At 43.5% G+C, this 26003-nt stretch overlaps 1 protein-coding gene across 1 annotated transcript in view; it reads right to left on the reverse strand.

Moving 5' to 3' along the window:
- frem2b (FRAS1 related extracellular matrix 2b) overlaps nucleotides 1–26003 on the reverse strand; it is a 79490-nt gene that overhangs the window by 46621 nt on the left and 6866 nt on the right. The window lies entirely within an intron of this gene.

Genomic DNA, 26003 nt, shown 5'->3' on the forward strand with positions numbered 1-26003 from the left:
GGGGGGTTAAACAGAAACCCGATGTGACCGGATGGCGATCACGGACACATCATCACGTCTCGAACCCGCGGCTCGGTGGTGATCGGACGTATTAATCCCGAGGCAGACGATGAAGGCCGGCAGCTGCGTGGAGCAGACAGCGAGGTTAGGGGGGGGTCAGGCGATTTCTCAGGGGGCTTCCAGACATAAATACCTGCCAGGTCCATTAGTATGAGCGGCACCTTCAAGGTTCTTTCTTTTTCTGATATATTCTTGAAAATATCGCTCACATCTGATGCTCTAATGAAGGGGGGGAATAACAAAATTCTGGACAGGGAGTTTTGGCTCAGAGCTTATGAGGCTCATTAGAGGAACTTGTTGACATTCTCCTTTCATAGCGTTTCGGGGTTTCGTTGAAAACGTCCCGTCACGTTTCTATTTATTTATTTATTCATTCATTCATTCATTATCTGTATCACGGTGAGGGTCGCCAGGGGCGTGTTGGGCGAACGGCAGGGTCTCAATAGCAGGGCCTCGTATAGAGACAAACAACCGTACACATGGAGAAATTGGAAAATTGGACTATTCTCCTTCTCGTTCACATGCCATATAAGGACATATAACCATTAGCGCGTCATATGGAGACATACGGCTGAACATCGGCTTACAAACGCTACAAAACACGACTAAATCGTCCTACGAAGTCAACATTTGATCGAACCGAACGCGCAAACAAACTCACAGGTTTGCCGGCACGGTTCAATTTAATTCCTTCCTGTATTTTTGCCACAAATAAACCCATTAAAAAGTTTCGAAATAGAGCGGTATGTTGTTTGGGGCTGAAAAGGATCAATGGGATTTACATTGAACTTAATGGGAAACATCGATTAACAAACATTTCGCAAACAGGGTCATAGAAAGAAAGAATTACCGTATTTTTCGAACTATACGTCGCTCCGGATTATAAGTCGCACCAGCACAAAATCCATAATAAAGAACCGCTTCCTCTTCTACCGGTACGTCGCTTACGTCAGAGTCACTTGCAGTTCCCATTATTCCAGCCTTTCTGAATCTTGACAGGCTAGTAGTGGCTAGTTAGCTTTTAGCCCGCGATTAGCTTTTTTAGTTTTCTTCATTTCAGTAAGAGTAACCTCCGCTTTTCGCCAGTCCCTTACAAGTTTCTCACTAACTTTCAAACTTTCTCTCTGCTGCTCGATCGCCATTTTCGGCTGCATATTTCACTACTTCCGGCTTGTAACCTGCGGAATATGATTTTCTTTTCGGTGCCATTTTTGTTCAGCCCTTCTAAGTTGCTTTTATAAGTTGGCACGATTGTTGAAATTATCAATTTTCATAGTAACAGAGGTCGCTGGTAGCTTCTTTTTTCACAACGCACTTCTGCCATGACCCGCCCCCGCTGAATTTTGATTGGTTGGCGTGTGTGTGTGACGATCGCTGTTATATTAAAGACACACACGCAGACACAGACACACACACACATCAGAGCAAGAGAGCGCAATTATTTCACACGTAAGTCGCTCGAGAGTATAAGTCGCATCCCCGGCAAAACTATGAAAAAAACTGCGACTTATAGTCCGAAAAATACGGTAAATTAACTCTTTCATCCACGCGTCATATGGAAACATCATGAACAAATCACACTGTCAGATTTTGAATCCAGCCGTGAACGAGCCTCGACGCAGGAAGAAAACAACAAGCTCTCCGCGATGTAGCATAGCCGCCGTTGCGCGTTGTTGACATCGCTCATCCTTGTGTTTTCCTGCTTTGACGCTTTTTTGTGCCATTTTTTTCAGTCAGTGGCTCCCAAAATCATACAAGCAATAGTCGTGTTAGAAGGAAGTCAAGAATTACAGTCGATCTGAAGGAGGAAATAACAGCTAAACGTGAAAGCGGCGTCACAGATCTCGCCGAGCGCTACGACACGGCTAACGATTATGTTAACGAAGCAGTTATTGATAGTTTGGATGAATGAAAGAGAGCTTTCTGGGGTGAGCATTCGCTTCTCTTTTGCTGATTTTGTGAAAGAAATGCCAAGTTCAAGTGTTGGCATGGTTAACTTTAATTCCTTTCTGTATTTTTGCCCCAAATAATCCCATAAAGAAGTTTCAAAATGGCGCAGTATGTTGTTCCGGGCTGGAGGACGGATCGATGGAATTGAATTGAATTCAATGGGAACATTGATTCGGTTTGCAAATATTTTGCAAACGGAGATGAAGAAGAAATAAAATGAATAAACTGAGGTTCTACCGTACATCTATTCACTCTCATCCACGCGTCATATGGAGACTCAAGTTAGAAACTGGGCTTACAAATGCTCCGCATCATGAACTAATCGTCCAACAAACAAAATTTTTGATCAAATTTTGGAAAATATTTTTATTTTTTTGGCCATCGCAGTTGGTACTCTGTGTTGTTTACATCGTTCATCCTTGTGTTTATCTGTTATATTGGGAAAGTGACAAAAACGTTACGACTACAACTACATAGTTAATGTTAGTTTTAATAAAAGACGGCTCGCTGGAGAGAACGCTAACGAAGGTCTCTTGCGAGAAAGCTTCACTTTTGCTGATTCAGTGAAAGAAACGCCAAGTACAAGCGCTGGAACGGCTGACGTTAATTCCTTTCTGTATTTTTGCCATAAATGAAAAAGTTTCAAAACAGCGCAATATGTTGTTTGGGGCTGAAGGACGGATCGATGAAAATTTACATTGATTTCAACGGGAGTCAAAGAATGAATTGGATTCGTAAACCCAGGTTTTACTTTTCCTCCATTCACTCTCATTCATAGGGCAACATATGGAGACATGCAACCACTAACCCTTTCATTTATATGTCCACTATAGATAAATTTGTCTCTGTTTTTACAAAATACAGAGGGAAATTCAACAATTCATTCTCTTATTGACATATCTGGGCAGTTTATGGTCTCAAATGAGGAAAACGACGCGGATATGGGGAGAATCGTGGAGTCTCCAAACAAAAAGCCTCCCCCCGAATTGAACCGGAGAAGCGCTAACTCGCTACCGCGCTCTCCTTATTTCTTTATTCAGAGGCAGTGCCAATCATCACGATCGCATTTGCATGAAATCCCTTCAATAGACAGCTCAATATTACAGCAATTTCTGACCGACTTCCTCCGGCTCATGCGTATTCACCGCACGAGGAGGTCTACTTTAACTTTTACACCGACCGATCGCATCAATCAAGGTCGAAAACTTTACTCGACTAAAAACTCGGGTCCTTGACGGAGTCTGAAAACATCTGTGAAACGCATTTTGATTATTTACCCACGGCGTCCGGAGGATAAGTGCCACCGAGTGCCACCTGACCTTCGATCGCGCGGAAGCCGAAGCCGGCAAATCGAATCAAATCAAATCAAATATCGAAACTGTCAGGCGGTGATGTCGCGAGATTGCTTTTCCATTTATTATCCTGGAATGAGGCGGGACGCCCGACAGGATATGTTCCTGGGGGGGCGGCGGTCGCTCAACCTTGGAATCCGGCCGTCGAATACCAGCGCGACGATAACGAAAACTCGAGCGCCGGGTCGTACCGGTGTACCTGCCTTTCGCGATTCCAATTTAAGAGGATAAGATAATCTCGTGGATAGGGAGGAACTACGGTCCAATCGCCTTAGCAGCAATGAGCGGGGAGTGGCTGCAAAGATTGAGAGCGTTTATGACGGAAGGGTGGGAGGAGACCTTCCAGATTAACATCTGAACCGCAGCTAAAGGGGCGCTAATCTCAGAGGATAATGGATGGATAATAAAAGCGGAAATGCCGAGGTGTTTACTGACACCACCTCTGCTCAGGGGGAAGAGCTCTACTTCTGCCTGCTGTCCTTGCTCGTGTTTTTGTTTGAATACTGATTAAGATGTCTCTGTTAATCACAAATATTCACACAGCTGAGATTTTTTTTTTTTTTTTTTTTTCACGGACTTTTAAAAAGATTGAAATATCTCAGTTATGCAGCCGACGCTGAGGCTAAGAGCAGGAGGAGAAAAAAAAAATCAACAACAAAACCATTACATCCACCACTCTGAGCCAATACATAACGGTAATGGTTTGATGAGCAGAGGAAAAGGAACAGCTCTTGGGAACATGGATACTTGTTGAAATTCTGCACCGGCAACTTCCAACTACAGATGGTTGTTTGCCGTAAACTTTAGCCCGATGGGAACTTTTTGCAGTTTGTCGAACCTTTTCAGGATTCCTTTTGTGCATTCAGGCAGAAGAGGAACCAGGGATCGTGGACTCCCAGAACCACTTTAACTCCAAACTCCAAGGGAGGATCTTTTTATGGTTCATCTGGTGTCGGTAATTGGTGGAACTCCTAAGCAACGTCCGTTACCAGATATTTCTCGTGGACTGCAGGCTGCCTTTTTTTTTTTTTTCTTAAAATACTGTCACCATTTAAGCAGTTTTCTTGTGACAAAATTGACAGATACAGCGAAAAAACGGCCGCCGAAGAGGTCAAAGAGGTTCTCGCCTGCTACGTCAGAGGGTTTTTTTTCTGGGGCCAATCAGCGGGCCGTAAAAATTTTTGCCGAATCAAGTTAGCTAACGGCGCGTTTTTTCACATCTCGAAGCAGGGTAGAAAAAAGATAAAAAATATTCCGACTCATTTGACAAACGCTGTCGTCTTCCTTTTCGCAATTGTTGGATTTTGATTGCGTCGCTTAAGGCGCACTTCCTGGACGCTTGTGTCACTACAATCCCTCCCATTATCCCTTCCAGACTGCGGGAAAACAAAACTAAAAAGTTCCCCTGGAGGAAACAGATCCTAGAAACGAAATTTAAACCGGACGGTTCTTAGAACCGAAAGCGGCCGACGTAATTTTGTCTCTCAAATGCGCGGTCCGTACCTTTTGAAAGGTCATGATATCTCTTCAATGTGCAGCCTATCACCTTATTCCCGACACCAAAAAGTCACGTCAACAACCTTTATCCTGTCCTGGCGCTTTCATCGTAGACTCTAAACTAGAAGCGGTGATTGTTTTCTTCCTTTCTGGGTCACCGACTAGGAGCCCCTTCAGTGTGCGGGAGGTTTGGTGGAGGAAGGAAGAGGGGGGAGGGATTCCCAGAGCTCTTATTTCAGGTGGAGCTACTTTATTTGTATCCCAGGGAGGGGGGAATGTTGGCAGAGGAAATACAGTACGGGATGATTGTCAAGAAAGGTCAGTCCTTCGCCGAGAGTGGACTCTTTCGCTGCCACGGACACCGAAATTGACAAAAAAGACACAGACGAAAAAAAAATCCAATCATGTCATGGATACACGGTGAGTTCAGTTGTGCCCAAATATTCCTGGTATTCATTTATTTTGTGCGTAATCCCCCTAAACACTTGTTGGAAGTGTATAAATCCAATCATCTTAAACCCTCCAATGTGCAAAACGATGCAAACCACGCTTCTAATGCACAATAAGTTAAATATGCTCTGTGTTCACATCCTGTTATTTTACATGGCTGATTTTTATTTCTTCAAAAAAAAACCTTTTTTTTTTTTGTTTTACCTTTTAATGCTCCAAGGGTTCATTAAACATCTTACTTTGGACAATCGCAAATCCCAACTTTTACGCCCGAACGCCGGCTTTCGGTATTACGCCATCGAGTTTGCACACGGCGGTCAAAAAAAGGAAAAATGAAGGATTAGCGACGACGGAGCAGTACACGAAATAAAAGCTCATCCGGGTCACTACTGGACCGACGATGAGCGCCGGAGGGTTAAGGATTAGCAAGGGAGCAACTTTGGCCGAAAACTTTGCAGAGGGTGGGCTCTTTTGTGTCCATTTCCAAACCGCGGGAGGGGGGGGGGGGGGGCACGGGGTGTTCTGCCAAGCCGCCGAGAGGCGGGATATATGTCTGGATAAATCAGCTTATTCCACCCCGGGGGCCTGAAAAACAGGCGTCTACGGCTGAAGGTGCTCCCGGGCTACTCGAAAGCATCTCTTTTCCCGTTTCCAGACACTTATTTGACCAAAAAGGCAAAGCGGGCTGAAAATCTATCAACCCGCAGACGGCGTACGTATAATCTGCTAACAGCGGTTGTGAAAATGCTGGGTAAATAACCCAATTACCTGACCTTGAGGTTTTTAACGGTAGGTCAAAGGAGGTGTAAGTAATTGCCGAGGGCTTCTCTCATTTCGATTGTGTAGGTGAGGTCAGCAAATTACTCCTTGATAGGTTTTGAATAGCATTCCTGCCTGTCAAGGAGGACACGGCCTCAAGTCTCTTAATTAACACTTAGCAAAGTTCAGAACAAAATCCCCCTGCCCTCCATAGCGGAGGTTTCGGGGCGGGCGGGTGGAGAAAAAAAGGCTGATTTGGCAGCCGCTGCTCCTTCGAGCATTTACATTTAATGTAAGCCAGTCCTTGGAACTCCTTCACGTCCCCTGAGATAAAGTTAGAGAAATGATCGTCTTTTTGCGTTTTTTTTAACTCCCCTCCCTTTCGGGTTGCGTACTAGACAAAACATTCAGGAATGATTTGGTCGGCGGAGGAAATTTGTGCCGTGCTTTAAGCCCTAATCCATCCATCCATCCATCCATCCATCCATCCATCCATCCATCCATCCATCCATCCATCCATCCATCCATCCATCCATCTATCCATCCATCGCTCTTCTGGTGCTTATCTGGGGTCAGATTGCAGGGGCCGCAGCCTCCAGACTTCCCTTTCCCCCCCAGGGCCAATTCGTTCAGCACTTCCTGCGAGGGGGGGAGCGGATCTCCAGGCGTTCCCGGGTGGGCCGAGACCTCCGGCGAGACCTCCCACATCATATAGAAACATACAATCATTCAGTCTTTCAGAAATATCTGTGCAATTTAGGGTCACTATGAACTCACTGCATGTTTTTGGAGCGCGGGAGGAACCCATGCAAGAAAAGCCCCCCCCTGTCGGAATCCAACCCGGGACCTTCTAGCTGTGAAGCGGGAGCGCTAATTGCTGCACCGCCGCGCCGGCCGAAACCCGAGTTAAGGGGGATTTTAATTAAAGATGCCAGCTACCATTATTAATTTTTCGGGGCCAAAAATGAACACATCGTGATCCACAGCGTGATTGATTATTATCAAACGCCGGATTTAAACAGGCTCCGACCCCGTTGCCGAGTTGGACGGGATCGGCGAGACTCCTCCGCTCATTAACCTGAAGAAAATCACGACCGGGGTTTAAAAAAAAAAAAAAAAAAGAAACCCGGTGTGAGTCATCCTGGAGGATTCAGCAGAAATTAGACCTTGACGCTGAATCGGAAGACGAATTCTACCGTGGCGCGGCGCAGACTCCGCGTTATTAGTACGAGACGGCGTCTGCCACTCCAGCCCTGGCGCCGCGGCAGACGGCGGCGTCGACTGCCGGGTTACAAATTAGTTTTGTGCGATGTCAACAGTTTTGCCAAGTACAGAGGGAAAAAAAGAAAAAAAAAAAAAAAAAAATCTAAATCCTTATTAGTGTCCTTCTGTAGAATCCTGCTCTCTCATAAGTCTGGAGTCTATTAGTCGTGAAACAGAAATAAAAAAAAAGATATTGATATCCTCCCCGTGTTTAAAATCTCCAGACACCACGGTTCACTAAACGTGTCACGTCAGACGGTGTGTGTTCCAGCTTCGACAAACCCCGTCGCGGGAGGTAATAAGATGTAAAAGAACAACACCCCCCTCCACATCCTCCCCTCCCGGACTGAACTAATGAGACCAAAATCCGTCCTCGAACGCACCGCCGGTCGTGCACGCTATTAAACGGGGTATTAAAATGCCGCCGGTGGCTCAGTATGAAAGGATGGGAAGGGGGTGGTGGTGGTGGTGGTGGTGGTGGGGGGGGGGGGTGGATGTAAAAAAACAAAGCAAGATAAGGAAGCAGGACGAAGGGACTCGACAAAGAAACGGGAGCGTGCTTTTTCTTGACCCCCTGAATGCACAGTGTTTGCTCTGTTGTCGGGCCGAATAACGGCGGGACTGTTTGTTGAAAGCGGCAGTGTGAAGCCGTAGAATTTCAAACTGCGCCCCGGTCCCTCGCACTCGCCCGGCTACATACTAATAAGAGCGGGAGCGTTTGTCTGCGCGGCTTTCAGGGCCCTATCGCCGCTGGTTTTAATTCATAATATTTCAACCGCATTTGACAGTTATGACTTGCAAAATTTCTTAAATGGAAAAAAAAAAAAGGGGTTTTGCCTTTGAGGGAAATACTCCATAAAAAAAAAAAAAAAAAAAAAAAAAAAGCTAATTCTAAAGGATGTGTTAAATCGGTCCTGGTTCTTTGTTTACGTCTGAAAAGGAGTCTTCAAGTAGACGGCGAACCTGCGCGGTAAAGATAAGCATGCTGGTCTGCATTCACGAAAGCAGGGAGGAAAAACGTCTGAGGATTTACCGCGGTTATTGTTTCCTTCTTCGAAAATATTTGACTGAAGATTATTCCGCGCGGCCAAAACAAAAACCCTGGGGTTTCTTAAAAAAACACACGCGCCCTCCGGGGCCCCCGGCGTATTCCGTATAAGTCATCGAACGGCGGAAAAATAAAAAATAAAAAAATTCGTCCGCAAACCTTTGGTCGGGGAGTCGGCAAAGATTTGTGACCTTCCGTCCTTGTGCTGGAATATTATTTTCACAGCTTTTAAGATTAGGTTTTCAATACACCCAGACAAAAACAAGGAAATCCTTAGGTTAGGAGCCTTTAGAATCTTGTTAAAATAATCAGCTATAACAATTCAAATTTTTCACGAGAAATCAATTAATATGTTTACAACACTGTGTACAGGACTGTCTCAGAAAATTAGAATATCGTGATAAAGTTCTTTATCTTCTGTAATGCAATAACAAATACAAAAATGTCATACATTCTGGATTCATTACAAATCAACTGAAATATTGCTAGTATTCTATTATTTTAATATTGCTGATTATGGCTTACATCTTAAGAAAACTCAAAAGCCCTATCTCAAAATATTAGAATATCATGAAAAAGTATTTTTTCTTTTTTTAATTACATTACAGAAGATAAAGAACTTTATCACAATATTCTAATTTTCTGAGACAGTCCTGTAATCTAACAAACTCAAGAAAAGGTAACAGGTAAATAAATTCGACTTTTTGTCATAGATGTTGTCTTGCCTGACGAGAATTTGTCTAAATATTGGAGAAAAGGTGCCGGAATAAAAGTGCCATTTCAGGTAAATTGACGAGAAATTGCCGGGAGATAACCAAGGACAGACCTAAAAGTCAGTAAAAAAAAGGGAATTTATGATCGTGGCTTAAAAGTGAAAATGTGACTTGTTGACGTCTGAATACGTTGGTTTAAAAGTATTCATTAATTCCGTCATGACTGATGTTTTTTTCTGCACTCAGGGTCGCAGCCAATCAGGAAAGAGGCGGGGGTCTCCGCGGACCAATCAGAGGGCCACATATATTGATGTCAAACCATTTACTCGCTCATTTAACGACCAACCATTCATTCTTTCACTTACACGTCATATAAAGATAAAATGTTCCCATAGCAACTGGGCTTGATTTTTCTTCCCTTGAAGACGTATCGCACGCCAGAAAATGCAATGAGAATCAGATTTTGACAAAAATTAACCACTAACTTCTACAGATTTTTCACAAACCTACACGTTTCCGCTCAGCTGGAGCGTCGTTTTTCGCCGAACGCGGTGAAACGTCTATTTTTCCGCCGTAGCGTTATTTCTCATTTCGAATTGAAAGATGTGGAAAATACAAACTCTGCTTTTATTTACGTTATATTTAGATATACGGATGTTGATGTCAAAAAATGACAGGTACTAATGCAGGGGTGTCAAACTCATTTTAACAGAGGGACACATCAGCAAAATGGTTGCCCTCAAAGGCCTAAATGGAACGCTAACAGTGTAAATGTAACTAATTGTAATGTGAAATAAATGTAACTACTCCTTGATGTTCAATAACTCTGATTTCAATACTCATTCAAATACAAAATGTTACATATGCATTTGCATAGATGTAAAAAAAAAAAATGTTTACGAGTCGCTCTGTTCCAAAGCTAGCTCTCACTGCTGCAGTGTTTTTGGATCCGCCATCGTAGTTTGGCTTTTAATTCTTGGTTTCATTGTTTTTCTGGAAGGCTAACTTTAGCATACTTAGCGCCGTGGTTGGTGTCAAAATGCAAACGTAGATTTTACTCTTCGACAAACAACGCTGCCTCGTAACACAAAAGTCACACCATTTTTTTTTTCCCATCTTTCTTGAAACAGGCTTCCATCTGCATCAACTTTTCTCTTCCTGGACATTTAGGAATTATTTGTATTTCACAATTCCACTTGTTGAAAATGGCATTGATGTGGATACACTGCAAGCTAACGGCGGGAAGCTGTCACTTTGCAGGTAACGTGATCGCCACGAATTGCAGGAAATGTAGTTTACAGTCATTCACGCATTTGACGGATTTATCTTAAGACAATCAAACCTTTTTAGACGTTCTGGCGGGCCACTTAAAGTGACGAGGCGGGCAACATTTGGCCCGCGGGCCTTGAGTTTGACACATAATGCATCATTATGTGACACTAGGGGATACTTTTTTTAGACGTAAAACCATTCAACCTCTCACGGGTCACATACAACCATTCACACTCCCATTCAAGCATCATACAGACACATCATTTAGCAACCGTAGAAATATTCACATTCTCATCAGAGAGAAACATTCAACTGTTCACTCTCTTGTGCACGTCATAAAGACATGCATCCATCCGTTTCAAGACGATGTTTTTTTTTTTTCCATTTTTTTGCACGTGAGTCTTTACGTCATTCTTATAACAAGTTCTGTTATCTATTTTTATCCCTGTCGTTGTCTTCGTTGATATTCATATTTAATGTATTTTTACAAACGAGCTGCTGTGACAAACGAATTTATCATTATATCTTTTGCTCCAGAACTATTTCATTGATCGCAACAAAACTTAATAACAAAAATTCTATACCAGGGGTGGGCGATTATTTTGTCTGGAGGGGCCACATTTCTTATTTAATTTTCATGTGTGGACCAACTAGGTGTCATGCAAATTGAACAAAATGAAAATTGTATATTCAATTTTTTGGGCATTTTATTTCAACTTTAAATTCAATAATGATCATATGAATGTACTGACACTATTTCGTATATAATCATCCATGCAAAATTAAACAAAAGGAAAAAAAAAAAGGAGTTTCTAAATTCAATATTGATTGAAAATATTCAAAGAAAGTAGTATGATGGGCCGCATAAAAAAGTGAAACTGGACGAAAAATGCCCAGTTCTGTTCTAGACTATACAGGTCACCTTTGTATTGGCCGCACCTACTAATTTTTAAAAGAAAATAGAAATTGTACATAAATAAGCTGCAGGTGTCCCCAATAGTAACGCAGTGAGATGTTTCATTAAAGACTTTTTCAAAAACTTTTAGTTAAATAAATGAAGGTAACATCAACGACTATCGGTATATAACACAAATGCTTTTTCTCAGAATACATGCCGAACTCACGTGCAACAGCTCTATTTCCTTCTTCGACGGCCAGATTGATCGCTTTTAACTTAAAAGCTGCAACAAATGCATTTCTGCTCGTCTTTTTTATAACGGGGTGTGTGCAATAACCGCAAAATGGCTGATCTGAGGAGGATTGCGAGCGGGTCTCATTTGGCGTAAGGAAGCTCGTGTAATCATCATATAGAAATCCATAAATTAGCCGCATTGTTGTAAAAGCCGCAGTTCTCAAAGCGTGTAAAAAAAAAAAAAAAGTAGCAGCTTATATGCCGGAATTTACGGTATATAAATATACACATGTAGTTTTGTTTGAGATATAAAAGTGTCTTTTGAGGCTGAGCTGTTCTCGACTCCTGAAAAAAATAAAATGTGCGTGACGCTCAAGGGCACCGTGGAAAAAATAAGTCACGGCAAATGACAAGTTTTGATGGCCGCAACAAAACAAGAAAGGTTTCAGCTTTCCGAACTTGCTTTGCGTGTCGGGGTCGGTTTCAGAAAATCACAGTGTCAGCTCCATTTTCCGAAAGGCAGAATGTCCCCCGGGGGGTCGGGGGGGGGGGGGGGTAAATATGAACGGCGCAGAAGTTGCATTCTGTCCCATCACTCAAATTCTACCCCCCTCGCTTAAAGCCGCTATTAAAAAAAAAAAAAAAAAAAAAAAAGATCTTTTATAAGTAAACAATCCTGCACGGTGCTGCAGGCTGCCGAAATCAAACTTTACACTGTTGCCCCCGGTTACCTTTTAAACAACTCGGGAGCAATTATGATGCACTTAAAAAGGCTTCAACTCGACGCTCTGACGATCTGAGGAGTAACCAAAGCGATGTATCGGATTCCCATGTTGTCCAGACCTGTTTTTTTTTTTTTTTTTTTTTTTTTTTGTCGCCCCCCCCCCTTCAAATTTTGCTTGCTAATGTGTAACTCTTCACTCCGAGCCCACATCCTAGAAATCCCGAGATAAGCCCAGGCACGGTTGAGTTAATTTCAAGCAGTAAAACATTCCTTGGGGTGGGAGAGAAGGGGGATCTAATCTCTGGACTTTATCCTGGTGTTTACTTCTATGATTTATTTATTTATTTATTTTTTAAATATATTATTTTCAGTTTACTTCTTAGCTTCCCTCAAATCCTCCAGGGGAAAAAAAAAAATTGAAATTATCCAAAGGAAAAAAAAAAAAAAAAAAAAACTGCTTTCAGATGCAAACATCATAAACTGAAAACCAACTTGGAAATGGTCATTTGCTTAGAAACCGACAAGCCCTGGCAGGATGAGCTCACAGAGTGAAGACCCACCCCCCGACCCAAATAAAAAAAAAAAAAAAAAAAAAAAAAGACCAACATGTTGCCTACAGCTCATAAAAAAAAAAAAAAAAAAAAAAAAAAAAAAAATAGACCAGATAACCAGATAACCGTGACTGATTTACAGGACGGCGTCTGTATTTCCACGCAAGGTTTGGCCTCAATTCCTATCGCATTCCCCTCTTCCCTTGATGATAGCCTTTAAGGTTGCAAGCGGCTCTTCTGGACCCTTGTTAAAAAATAAAAAACTTTTTTTTCCCCGAGCAGCGGTGCGAGGTGTGCGGCCAAGCGAGGCGGCGGCGTTCTCTGATTTGACAGTCGGAGGAGCTCCCGTGTAGCATTTCCCAATAACAGGGGGGGGATTTATCTATTTTCCGTAGACTTATACGACGCGGGTTTTTTTTTTTATTTACAGGCAAAACCTTGTTGTTGAGGATCTAAATGTGTTATCGGCGCGTAGAGGAGGAAGGTTGATACCAGTAGGAATCAGCCGTCGCATTTGATCATCCATCGGTGCAGACGCGCTTTTTCTCTACAGGTGACGGCGGTTGCACTCCTTTCATTTCATCTCCCCCTCGCCGCCATTCCTTCCCGCTCTTTAACTAGGCGACTCCTCACATCCTGCCTCTCGGGCTCAGCTGATGGGAAGCGGTGGTGAGAAGGAGGCTGGATTCGCAACGGAGGAGTCCCAGAGGGTTTCATCAAGACCTTTTGTTAGATAAGAGCACCGTTACCCGTGATACACTCCTCCCGCCGCGTTCATTGGGGGGGGGGGAGGCCGTATGAAAACCTTCTCCGGAGCGTGAGACGTTTTTCGGCTCCGGGATCTCAGATCTCTCAGATTTTGAAATTCTGGCGACATCTGAAGCGCAGAACATTTGCGGCGGTTTTAATGAACACCTGAGCGGGAAATAATAGAGTGGGAGGTTTTCAATTAAACTGCCGTCCACGCCTGGTATCTTCATCCTCGGGTTCGGCGGTTTCTAGCTTTCTCTCTGATTTATTAAGGATCAGGCAGCTGCTCCCGGGGATGCATCGATGGCGCTCGCTTTGTTGCTTTATGCATGCGCATGAACCCTCTTCATATAAAAAAAAATAAACTTGCGCTTGCAAAGGAAGCAACGCCTGCATTTACTACGATTCTACGAGCCAAGCGGAGCTGGTGCGGCCCCTGCCCCGGCCATCGGGGGGAGGGGGGGGGGGGGGGGGGGCTCCTCAAGCGGGGGGGGGGCCGACAACAGTATCTCCGGCTTGCTGCTGGGATTCAAAGGTTATTAAAAAAAAAAAAAAAAAAAAAAAAAAAATTAAAAAGCATTACCCGGAGTGATTTGCAATTTTAAAACAAAAGCTGCGCCGCTCGGGGAATAGAGGTGTCAAGGCTGTGACGGAGGCGCCGTCGAGTTGGCGGAAACCCCCCCCACCTCTTCAACAGGGGCCTCCACCCCGAAAGAAAAAAAAAAAAATTCAAACGAGGTATGAAAGAACCTCCCGGGGAGAGCCCGTTTTTAGTTTTGCTTTCATTATTTGTCATGGGGTTTAAATAAAAGGTAAGGCGTGGGCAGGGGGTCCCCTCACTTCCATGATAGGGAGTGGAAAAAGGCACTAGATTCAACATATATTGAAAGCGTTGCATTATAGACAAAAACGAGAGGTTAAGTCACGGATCAACTTGAACAAGAAAGCGTCTGACGTTGGAAACTGTCGTTGCTGAAACTGAATTCCCTTAATTTCAAAAAGACTTATTTAGAAAAAAAATAAATAAATAAAATTGAAATAAATAAATGAATAAATATATAAAATATATTTGTATATAAAAAATATATTATAAAAAATATATCGTCGCACTCTTAAAATAATCGCCTAAGTCATTTTTTTTTTTTTTTTTTTTCAAATGTTTTCTTTTTGCCTAAATCATCTCCTCAAGATGATGACCACCTCTGGCAAAATTGCCTTCATCCTCAGTTTAACAAATTGTGCCATTCTACCCCTTTAGTAGAAATTGCCCATGTCAAGAGTGTGACAAATGGTTCCGTTTTTTGTGTTTCCTGAAAAATCTGAAAAAATGACTTAGGCGATTATTTGAAGAGGGTGACGATATATATGTGAATATATGTACATATAAAGGCTGCACTTGTCTATAAGTGGCAGGTGTCCAAGTTGTAACATGAGATCTTTACACAGATACATTTTTTTTTTACTTTGAATCAAATACATACCAGTAGCGTCAACAAATACGCACTGGAAATGCTTTTTTTTTTTACCTGTAACACGGTTGATGAATAAATAACACAAGGAAAAGTCCATCCATCTTCTATCCCCACTTTGTCCTACTCCAGCTGATCGCTATCTTTATCTTCCACCTGCACACTAAAACCAGGAAAGTCGTCTTCTTCGGTGTCGTACTTGAACAGCCTCAGAAGTTCATGGTCATTTCATTGGTCCGATATCATGAGGCTAAACGTTTTGGCGGCTAGAAGCCCCTCCCAAAAATCCATAAATAACCCACATTGTTGTTTAAGCCGCAGTTCTCAAAACACTTGCATGTTTTGATAGAAGATCGAAAAACGGATACAACGTACGCTATCTATCGGAGTAGCGGTAGCATCCGTAGTAGGAGTAGTGATAATAATAAATCTCTGCTTGTGTTTGGTGCGAATGTTGTCTTTGTCTTAAAACGACAAACTTCAGCAAGTCCGAACCGGAGGAATGTTCTGCGAAATTACCGGGGCTCGCGCAGCCTCCCTTCGGCAAGGACGGCGATGACAACGGAATCGTGCGGGGAGGCGGAGGGTACAAGTCTGGGCCTGGGGATTCTGCACCGCAAGGAATTTTCCTTTTGCCTTGTTCACGTTCTCATTCGTTTCGGAAATACGAGCGACATTGTCGGGGAGGGGTTTCCGAACGAGGGCGAACGAGGGCAAGAGGGTTCTAGAAACATCCGCGGCGCTCGGACCAAATGGACCCACCGCTCCGACAAAGGGGGTTATAAACTGTCTGACATTTTCATATTGTCCCTTTACATTCCCGAGCATAAATCTGCAGATTGTTGCCGGGCACATTAAAAATTTAAATCTCCGCTGAAGTCGAAGTAAAAAAAAAAAAAGTCGAAACTACTGATGGTGATCTAATTTTCGCCGGAGGGAGAAAACGAGAAGTCCGAGCATAAAGGCTAATTAATCATTACCCATCAAAATGTTTCAGTTTACTGGCCTTGTCCAAATGGCATATCTTTATTAAGAAAATATACTTTTTAATCGGTGTCTCCGAGGGAGCCACGGCCTGCTGGCTCCGGCGCGTTACACCGCAATAAACCGCCTCATTGACGAACAGTCGCGAGAGCTCGGCCCGTAAAAAGGCATCATTACAAGAACTGACTCATCAAACTCGCCGGCACCCCATCTTCCCCCTCCCGAGCCAATAAAATCGCATTAGCGAGCAGTTCGGGACATCCTTCCCCATGGTAAGAAAAATGAACGTTTTGAATTCCTGAGCAGTTCATTTACATTTTAACCAGGGCTTGGGCTCAGGGTAGTCCCTGAGAGAATGATATCATGGAATAAAAAAGCTGCAGCAAATTATGTTCCTCCCAATGGGTGGCAAATGTGGCCCCGGCACAAAAAAAAAAAAAAAAAAAAAAAAAAAACCTTTGTGCTGAATTTTGCCATGACATGTTTTAGACAATGCTGAGGCGTATTAAGGCTCCAGCCCCGAATGACCTCCCGAGACTCAACACCGCAGGCAATCATCTCGCGCTTGACGGCAAGCTGATACAAGCTGAGATTGGGGCTGCTGTCCCTGGAGGGAGGATGCCGACGGCGGATGGCAAGGGGTGGGGGTGGGGTGGGGTGGGGGGGCTGCAATGAAACTGGGAGTTTTGCTGAAGGCTCAGGTGTCACGAGCCGCTTTCGGATAGAAAAAGTTACAAGAACTGTCAAGCTTGAATGTCGTGCATTTCCTGCAGGGGGAACCTTTTAGCTTAAGGGACTGTGGAAGGGGGCCAGCACCACGGAGCACCTTTGGTTGCGCCTCGAACCTTAATTGTGTAAGTTTGTGTATGTCTTTGTCAAAAAAAAAAAAAAAAACTCACTAACCCAAGCTTACCGTTCTGTATATTTCCTGTGCATCGTGTATTTGCAAGTGTATTTGCAGTCCCTATGTCCTCTATTGTAAGTCGCTTTGGATAAAAGCGTCTGCCAATTGCAATGTAATGTAATGTAACGTAATTACCGCGCTCGAAAACAAACGCAAAGAAGAAGAAGATGACAGCGAATGCGTTGTAGAATTTTGGGGGGGGGGTTTAATTGATGTTTCACCTCTGTTTGCGTTGCGTTTCTTTGGGGTGAAGCTAAAAATGCTAAATCACTTCTGCTAAAGACTGAACTTCTCTGAGAAACCAGCAGAATTTACTGTTTAAGAAAGTATTGCGAAAGAAAACAACAAAGAAAAGCTACTTGGTGGTAGCAACTTAAATTAATCTGGAAGTACCGTACATGGAGTTGTTTGCAAAAAGTAACCAAAGGCTCATAGCCCAAACTTAAGGCTCTTACGTCGTTCTGATAGCTTGATAAACTATCATGATTGTCTCACTGGGTCATGTTGTTCGACACAACATATAACACAGTTGGAGTGGAGGAGCCTTTTTTGACGCTAAAGACAAAACAATATCAAATATTCCACAACACGGAGAGTAAAGTTTCCTCAGCGTTCACATTCCGGCGGAAATAGTAACCACGGGCTATCAAATGGGTAAAAGTGATTTGTCTTCTGCTTCGCCGCGTGAAAAACCCGGTCGTTGGCGAAGTCCGTACTTATTTTGACCAAATGTTGGTGTTCGGCTGCGAGGAACCACCCTGTCGCGAAGCAATAGGAGCTTCATTCGGTCCATTTCCTCGCCCGCTCCGTCCATTCCCTCTCAAGAAACAGTTGACAAGTAACCACAATGATTTTAAAAATGGCGCTCCGCCATCGGCAAGAGGTATCCGAATGGGGACGTAGCTTGTTAGTCCTATCAAATCAAAAAACCATGTTCCCAAAAAGATCCTGTCTCGCTAAAAATGTTTCCAGGAGCTCCGGTCCATGGTTCCTGGTTCCTCTGCTGTCAGAATGCATGGCAAAATAGTCTGGCTCCTAAAAAGGTTCTGGGAACTGCAAAGAGTTCCAACAGTGTGAAAGCAGCTATTGTTGCCAACAGGGCAGGTGCATTGTGACACTGCCAGAGGAGCATTCTTTATGGCCGACGTTGAAGGAAAGCAAAGCCCTTAGAGAAGACATACCGGCAAATAAGACATGTATGTTACACGTAACAGATCCCACGCTACACCGCAATTGTCACGACACTGCAACAACAGAACAAGCACTGAGATGTTCAAGAGAGGGGGCTTGGCTGAGAATGGACAGCGCTAGCTTATTAGCAATTTCCGAAAAAAAAAAAAAAAAAAAAAAAAAGCCTACAGCGCATATAAATGGAAATAATTTCATGATTGACCTTTTTTTTTTTTTTTTTTTTTTTTTTTAAAGTTGAAAGGAGACGTCTGGGACCCGGTAATAAGAATTGCAAATATAAACCTCACCGGGGCCAGGAAGAAAATTATAACATTGGCATCGGGTCGTCGGAGAAGACTGAATCGGTCCAAGTCTACCGCCATCTTGAACAATAAGCATAAATTATTTTGGTGATTCATTATGAAGCAGGTGAAGCAGGTGTTACCCCGCGCAGCCACTCTGTAATCGACTCTCCAGATGTTTCCTTCGAAAAGCACCAAGAAAAAAAAAAGAAAGTAACAGACCAGCCATGTAATTACAGCATTTTATCACACAATTTGATCCATACCATTGGACGCAAGGACAGGGGAATGTCCGCAAAACAAAACGGCAGGGAGACAATTTCATTAACAACAGGACAGAAAAGCACACACACACACACACACACACGCACACACACACACACACGCACGCAAAACTGCAGAGTCACAGTATCACGCACAAAGTCTACACTGTTCTCGCAACTCATCTGCATTTAAATTGCAGTTTTCCCTTACTTCTGTTGTACTCCGCCATGAAATCGCTGAAAAGATAATCCCCCCTCAAAAATCAGATTATGTGGGAAAAGGAAGGTGGACGTCGTGTTAACGTACGCGAACCGTCGCCGGCGAGCACGCAAATACAATCTGCGCGGGAGGTGTTGACGGATAAAAACGTTTTGCACTATTTATTAGGTCAAGGTACAAACAGTGACCTGGATTTTAATTGATATTAAAAGAAAGGGGGGGGGGGGGGGGGGGGTTAGCAATGTAGCCTAAGTTGAAAAAAGAACGTTCCCCTCAGTTTAAGCACAACTTTGAAAGAAAATAACCCTTAAGTTGAGCAATTTGATTGTGGTTAATTCTACTCCGAACTAAACACTGCACACTTCACAGTTTGTCTGGTCAAGTGAAATTCTATTAAAGGAGTCAGGACGTACAGTAGCTGTGGTCTGACCTTCAGAGTTTTTTTTTTTTTTTATGTACATAATAATCAATGATGTTTTGCAGCTTTTTTTTTCGCATCACAAGAAAAAAAAAAAAAAAAAGGGGACGTAGAGAGTGTCTGGAATGGAAAACAAAGGACACGGCGGTGCGTCTGTCAGTGGGAAGCGTCCCTGACGGTGACTGACTGGCTGGCTGGAGACAGACAAGACCAGGCGGTAGCGGAGGTGGGGGGGGGGATTTGGCGCCGGCGAACAGCTGCCCGGGGAATGCACGGGCCTGTGTGTGCTCGGCTAAGCTCACCTGAATGCACCTGAATCCCCGGGACGCACTGGGAGGGCTCCCCCCTCCAAAAAAAACAAAACAAAAAACAACCAATTACCTGACAGTGGGACAGAAGCAGCACCTTTCCTTCCAGAACACACATATCTATATCTCTATACAAACGCATACACTGCTCAAAAAAATAAAGGGAACACTTAAAAAACACATCCTAGATCTAAATGAATGAAATATTCTTATGAAATTTACACAGTTGAATGTGCTGACAACAAAATCACACAAAACTGATCAATGGAAATCAATTGTATCAACCCATGGAGGTCTGGATAAGAATCACACTCAAAATTAAAGTGTAAAAACAAACTCCAGGCTGATCCAACTTTGATGTAATGTCCTTAAAAAAAGTCAAAATGAATCTGTGTTGCTTCCTGAGTGGACACTATGATTTCACACAAGTGTGATTGACTTGGAGTTACATTGTGTTGTTCAAGTGTTCCCTTTATTTTTTTGAGCAGTATATATGTATGTACACACACACACATAGGTAAACACTATATGGCCAAAAGTATTCACTCACCCATCCAAATTATCAGAAGTAAAATTATTCCAAATTATTCCATGGCCACAGGTGCATAAATCAAGCACCTACGCTGGCAGACTGTTTTTACAAATATTTGTGAAAGAATGCGTTGCCCTCAGGAGTTTAATGATAAGATGCCACCGATGCCACTCCTAAATATTCCAGTCAACTGTCAGCTGTTGAACATAGAAGTGTTTGGGAGAGACAGCAACTCAGCCAGGAAGTGGTCGCCCACGTAAACTGGTCTGAGGTGCATAGTGCGAAGAGGTTGCCAAATTTCTGCAGAGTCAATAGTTAAAGACCTTGAAACGTCACGTGGCCTTCAGATCAGCTCAAGAACGGTGCACGGAGAGCTTCATAGAATGAGTTTCCATGGCCGAGCAGCTGCATCCAAGCCACGCATCACCGAGTGGAATGCAAAGAGTCGGATGCAGTGGCGGAAAGCGCGTTGCCGCCACTGGACTCTAGAGCAGTGGAGACGCGTTCTCTCTCTGGAGTGACGAAATCGCGCTTCTCCATCTGGCGATCTGATGGACGAGTCTGGACTGCATCGTGCCAAGTGTGAAGTTTGAAGAGGGATTCTGGTGTGGGCTTGTTTTTCAGGAGCTTGGCACCTTAGTTCCGGTGAAAGGAACTCCGAAAGCTTCAGAAATACCGAGACATTTTGGACAATTCCAATGCTCCCAACTTTGTGGGTACAAATTGGAGCTTCCTTTTCTTACATGACTGTGCGCCAGTGCACAAAGCAAGGTCCATAAAGACATGGATGACAGAGTGTTGGATGAACTTGACCGGCTCCACCTCGACCTGATAGAACCCCTTTGGGATGAATTAGAGCCGAGACTGAGACTCAGGCCTTCTCGTCCAACATCAGTGTGTGACCTCACAAATGCGCTTCTGGAAGAATGGTCAAAAATTCCCATAAACACACTCCTGAACCTTGCGAACAGCCTTCCCAGAAGAGTTGAAACTGTTATAGCCGCACAGGAGCTACTGACATCGTATTGAACCCTATGGATTAGGAATGGGACGTCACTTGAGTTCATATGCGAGTAAATTCAGGTGAGCGAATACTTTTGGGGATACAGTGATCACTCGCTATAACGCGGTTTACTTTGAACGGTTTCGCTACTTCACGGATTTGCATCGTGCATTGTGTTCTGCATTCTGATTGGCTAAAAAGTCACTCCGCTTCTTCTCTACCTGTGCGTCAATAACGTTGCAGTTTAATATGTACACGAACGTAAAACAGCTCGCCAAATTTACATTACGTACGTGCAAATTCTCTTGCAATTTTGAGTTTCTCTAAAACCCATAATGTTGACAAAGCGCTCTGGACCGACAAAAGCACCTGCTGCAGGGCCCAAAAGGTGGCGGAAGATGCTATCTATCGCAGATAAAGTTAAACTTCTGGACATGCTAAGGGAAGGTAAAAGCTATGCGGCTGTAGGTCGGCATTACGGAATTAATGAATCTTCCGTTCGTTCCATAAAGAAGGAAGAAAAAAACATAAGGACGACAGCAGCAATAAGTTTCGCAGCAGCAATAAGGTCGCGGTGGGCGGTGCTAATCTCCGCAATTTGAAGCCTTCTGTTCACATTGATGATTAAAATTATTATTTGACAGTACAGTACAGAAGTTATGTGTTGAAAAAAATGTTTCTAAAGTACAGTACTTCTATTTGTGAAACAAATGATTGAGCTTGTAAAATGGTTTGTTCTTTCTTTTCAATGTATAATAGAGTACTTAATTGTATAATAATTTTAAAAAAGAAATAAAGGTTTCTACTTCACGGATTTTGCCTATCACGGGTTCTTTTTGGAGCGTCACCCCACAAAAAACAAGGGTATACTGTATAGTGTATATCGAATAAGTAATAGGGCCTATCCCTGTAATCACTGAGCAAAAAGTGGGGTTCATCCTGGACCGGTTGCCTGTCAATCACACACCCACATATAGAGACAAACAATCATTCACTTTCAAATTTATGCCGGGTTATTTAGGGTCAAGCGGAGAAAATGGAGACGCCACACTGACCGGACCCCCAGTCGGAATTGAACATTAAACCTTCTTGTAAAGTGGAAGTGCTGCTGCGCCGACGCATACAAATATATGGGGGCTGTCAAAAAATAACACATTCATTCGGATACATTAAATTAGATGATTCATTTGGGTTTGCAAAAAATGCACGCACAGCACATAATGACTCAAAATCCCACTAGATTGGCGCGCCAGAACCGACTCGATCAACACGGACAACTCTGAAGAAGAACGTGTTGACCCTCTCGACGGTAAGTTCGAGTATAAAGATGGGATAATCGACAGACATGAAGTGATTGTCACTCGCAGAAGGAAGGGGTTTTCCTTTTACTGAAGCGCTTCCTGCTCAAGGCACCGCATAAACGCCGAGCAACCATTAACCGGGGATTCCATTTCGAGTACTTCGGCAACAGCAACCCCGGGTTTGCACCAAACCCTCACAGAGCATCCGATAAATTATTCTTTCTCAGCAGTCGGCTGAGAGATGCATAAGAGGGCTACATTAATATGGAAATGTGTTTAATTAAAATAAAATAAAAAAATGCTGCGCACATATATATATATACAAAGACACATATATATATAAATATGCCTTTTCAAAATGAAACATAATTAATAATCAATGGGTATTCATCGTGAATAATCTAAATTAATCCACAGAGATCCTGCGATTAATCGGACTGAAAAATCACACGCATTTCCTCTGCTGGCTGAAAGATGAGTACGAGGGTCACATTAATATTGAGATTTGTTTAATAAAATAAAATAAAAATGCGGTCGGTAAATATGGAATTGTATGTATATTTTATTTGGTTTTATTTTGCATCTGGATATAACATACTGTATCTTCTTATGTGTGTATATACACACACACTTCCTGGTCCCATGGTATTTGTGTCTGCAGGTAATTACTATGCCTTCCCCTCCAGTGCCTCACAAAGTTAATTTTATTCCCAATTTAAACTTGTTTGTTTATTGAAACTGGACAGGAGTCAAAGTCAGAAGAAATAAAATGTCTAAAATTAATTACAGTCATGTCTACCTTGCCTTCTGGCAAGCAGCAGCTGTTTGGGTTGGATTTTGTTTTTTAAAATATCCCGCATGCAAATCATGATTGAAACCAATTATAACGGTTTAATTTGTTTTGTCTTTAAAGCTAATCGAAACACATAAATATGAATAAATATAATTAGGAATGAAACAACAGAGTGTCTGCGGGCGCTGAACCTGTCTTTTGGAACCATGTTTGATTTGTCAGCAAGGTAATAAAATACAATTTAAACATCAGCGCCGCTTTCAAATACAAACATGTAATTTATCCGGCACAAAAAATACCAGAAATGATTACTTCTCACAACAGCAAAAGCTGTTATTTATTCCGTTAGTATGTGAAATAAAAGCAAATGTTGACCTGGATGGACTGAAATTGCATTTATTTGTAAATCTGCGCGTGCATACTGGAAAAATCTGTTCAAATCTATCAATAATCAATCGGCTATGAGCGCATACTATCTCGATGTCTTATCGACGTGTTTCTCGAACCGTGCGCGTGGTTGTAGCGCCGACTCCCGGTGCCAGACTGGACAATGGCGACATAAAAAGGCGACCGCTCGCCGTGCAATTGCCCAGTGAACTTGAAGTGTGGGGAAGAATGTCCGCCGCGACCGAACGTGCGCGCGTGCGGCCTCGCACCGCCGCGCACCGACACGACCGTTCAAAGAGCCGGAGGCGCCGTCTGGGGGTGGAGGAGGCGGAGGGGAAGGTACGCTCAAAAAAACAGATTCGCTAGCTGCGGCGCGGCGGATCTAAATGGGCCGGCAAGACTTTTCATTAATTTCCCCGAGCCGTTAAGGGCGCCACCGTAAAGCGACCCGTAACCGAAGAGTGTCAAATAATGACATTTTAAATATGCGTGATGCGCCTCAGCCGTGCAATTTCCTTTGGAATATATAACTATTCATGAGAATCGTGGAAGAAATGTGCAGCTCTAAATCCTCTTATTACAGCTAAAGGCAGTGTAAATGACTGGAGGCAGAGCCGGTAAAAAGGTAATACCAATGAGGAATGCAAATACGCGATCAAGCATCGAGCGCGCCGGGGAAGAGATAGCGCTGAGGGGAGAAAGAGAGAGAGAGAGAGAAAATTTCAATCAAAACAACGGCGAAAAGGACGAGGAGGGGAAAACGACCGAGCGAACTTCAACGACCGACAACAAAAAGAGCCTCCGAGCGCGAGTTGCTCGGAAACCGATAACCAGCCGCCCCCCCATTCCCTTTCCATTACGCCCAGCGCATATTAGCCCCCCCGCTAACCTATCGCCATTATGTTAACCTGTCATTATTCAACTGCGGAAACGGCGTAACGCAGAGTAAACAGATTGTGTGGGGGGGTGGAGGGGGGTTGACGTGCACGGGGCCCCTCCGAGGTGCATGTGGGAAAGAGGGGCCCTATTAGAGAGGTCCTTTTGTTACGCTCATCACCACTGAAGGGTGGCGGAAAGGACACGCTGTCAGACACGCTGTTTCTGCTAATCTGCAACACCGGCAATGCCTCCCGACAATTCAGCGAGCGCTGTGTCTCATTACAAATCGACTGGAGAGGGAAGTGTTTTTTTATTATTTTTTTTTTGTTCTTCTCTTAGTTCTACTAATTAGTGGCTCGCTGAATCCATCATAACTGTCGAAAATCAGGGAGGGCCGGCATTAAAAAACCATTGGGTTGTCACGGGAAAAAAAAAAATTAATCACATTAAAAAGAAAAAAAAAAAAAAAAATTAATCACGTCCCTTAATATTGAGCCTTCTTTGCTTTCGGCTGTTCCTTTCAGGGGTTGCCGTAGCCAATCACCTCCTCCGTCTAACCCTAGTCTCTGTATCCTCACACACCGACTAACTCCATGTCCTCTTTCGCTAGATCCATAAATCTTCTAATTGGTCTTTCTCTTGACCTCCTGCCCGGCAGTTCCTTACACCATTATATTCACCATCCCTCCTCTGCACGTGGCCAAACCATCTCAGTCTGACTTAATATCCAGAACATCTAACACGTGTTGTGGACTTTGTTCCTGATTCTATCCGCCCTCGTCGCTCCCAAAGAGAACCCCAACATCCTTACCTCTGCTGCCTCCAGCTCTGCTTCCTGACTTTTCCTCAATGTCTCTGAACCATACGGCATTGCTGGCTTCACCACTGTCTTGAACACCTTTCCTTTTATTGTGGCCGATAGTCTTATCACCCCTGACGCTTTTCTCCGGCCATTAAAATCATGAACTTGTTTCTTCACCAGTTTTACACACTCTCCACTGCCCCGGACTGTTGACCCTAAGTACTTGAAACCCTTCACCTTCTTTATCTGCATTCCCTGTAGCCTCAGCGTTTCACTTGGGGTTCCATTCATTCACACACATATTATATCTTGCTACGGGTAACCTTCATTCCTCTGCTCTAAATGGCAAACCTCTATCTCTCGAGATGTCGCTCCACCTGCTCCCTGCTTTCACCGCAGATCACAATGTAATCTCCAAACATCATGGTCCATGGACATTCCTGTCTAACCTCATCTGTCTGCCTTTCCATCACCACTGCAAACAAGAAGGAGCTCAGAGCTGACTCCTGAAGTCGTCCCGCACCCACTTTGAACTTGTCGGTCACACCTACAGCACAGCTCGCGTCTGTCTTACAGCATACATGTCCTGCACCAGTCCAATATACCTCTCTGTCACTCCAGGCGTCCTCGTGCAATACCACAGTTCCTCTTTCAGCACCCTGTTGTATGCTTTTTCTAGGTCTACAAAGGGGCAACACAGCTCCCTCTAACCTTCTCTAGTCCACCTTGGACTTCTTTCCCTCGAGT

The sequence above is a fragment of the Fistularia commersonii genome, chromosome 18, assembly GCF_037954325.1.
Source record: "Fistularia commersonii isolate RoL2024-O1a breed Wild chromosome 18, RoL_Fcom_v1.0, whole genome shotgun sequence".
Taxonomy (NCBI): domain Eukaryota; kingdom Metazoa; phylum Chordata; class Actinopteri; order Syngnathiformes; family Fistulariidae; genus Fistularia; species Fistularia commersonii.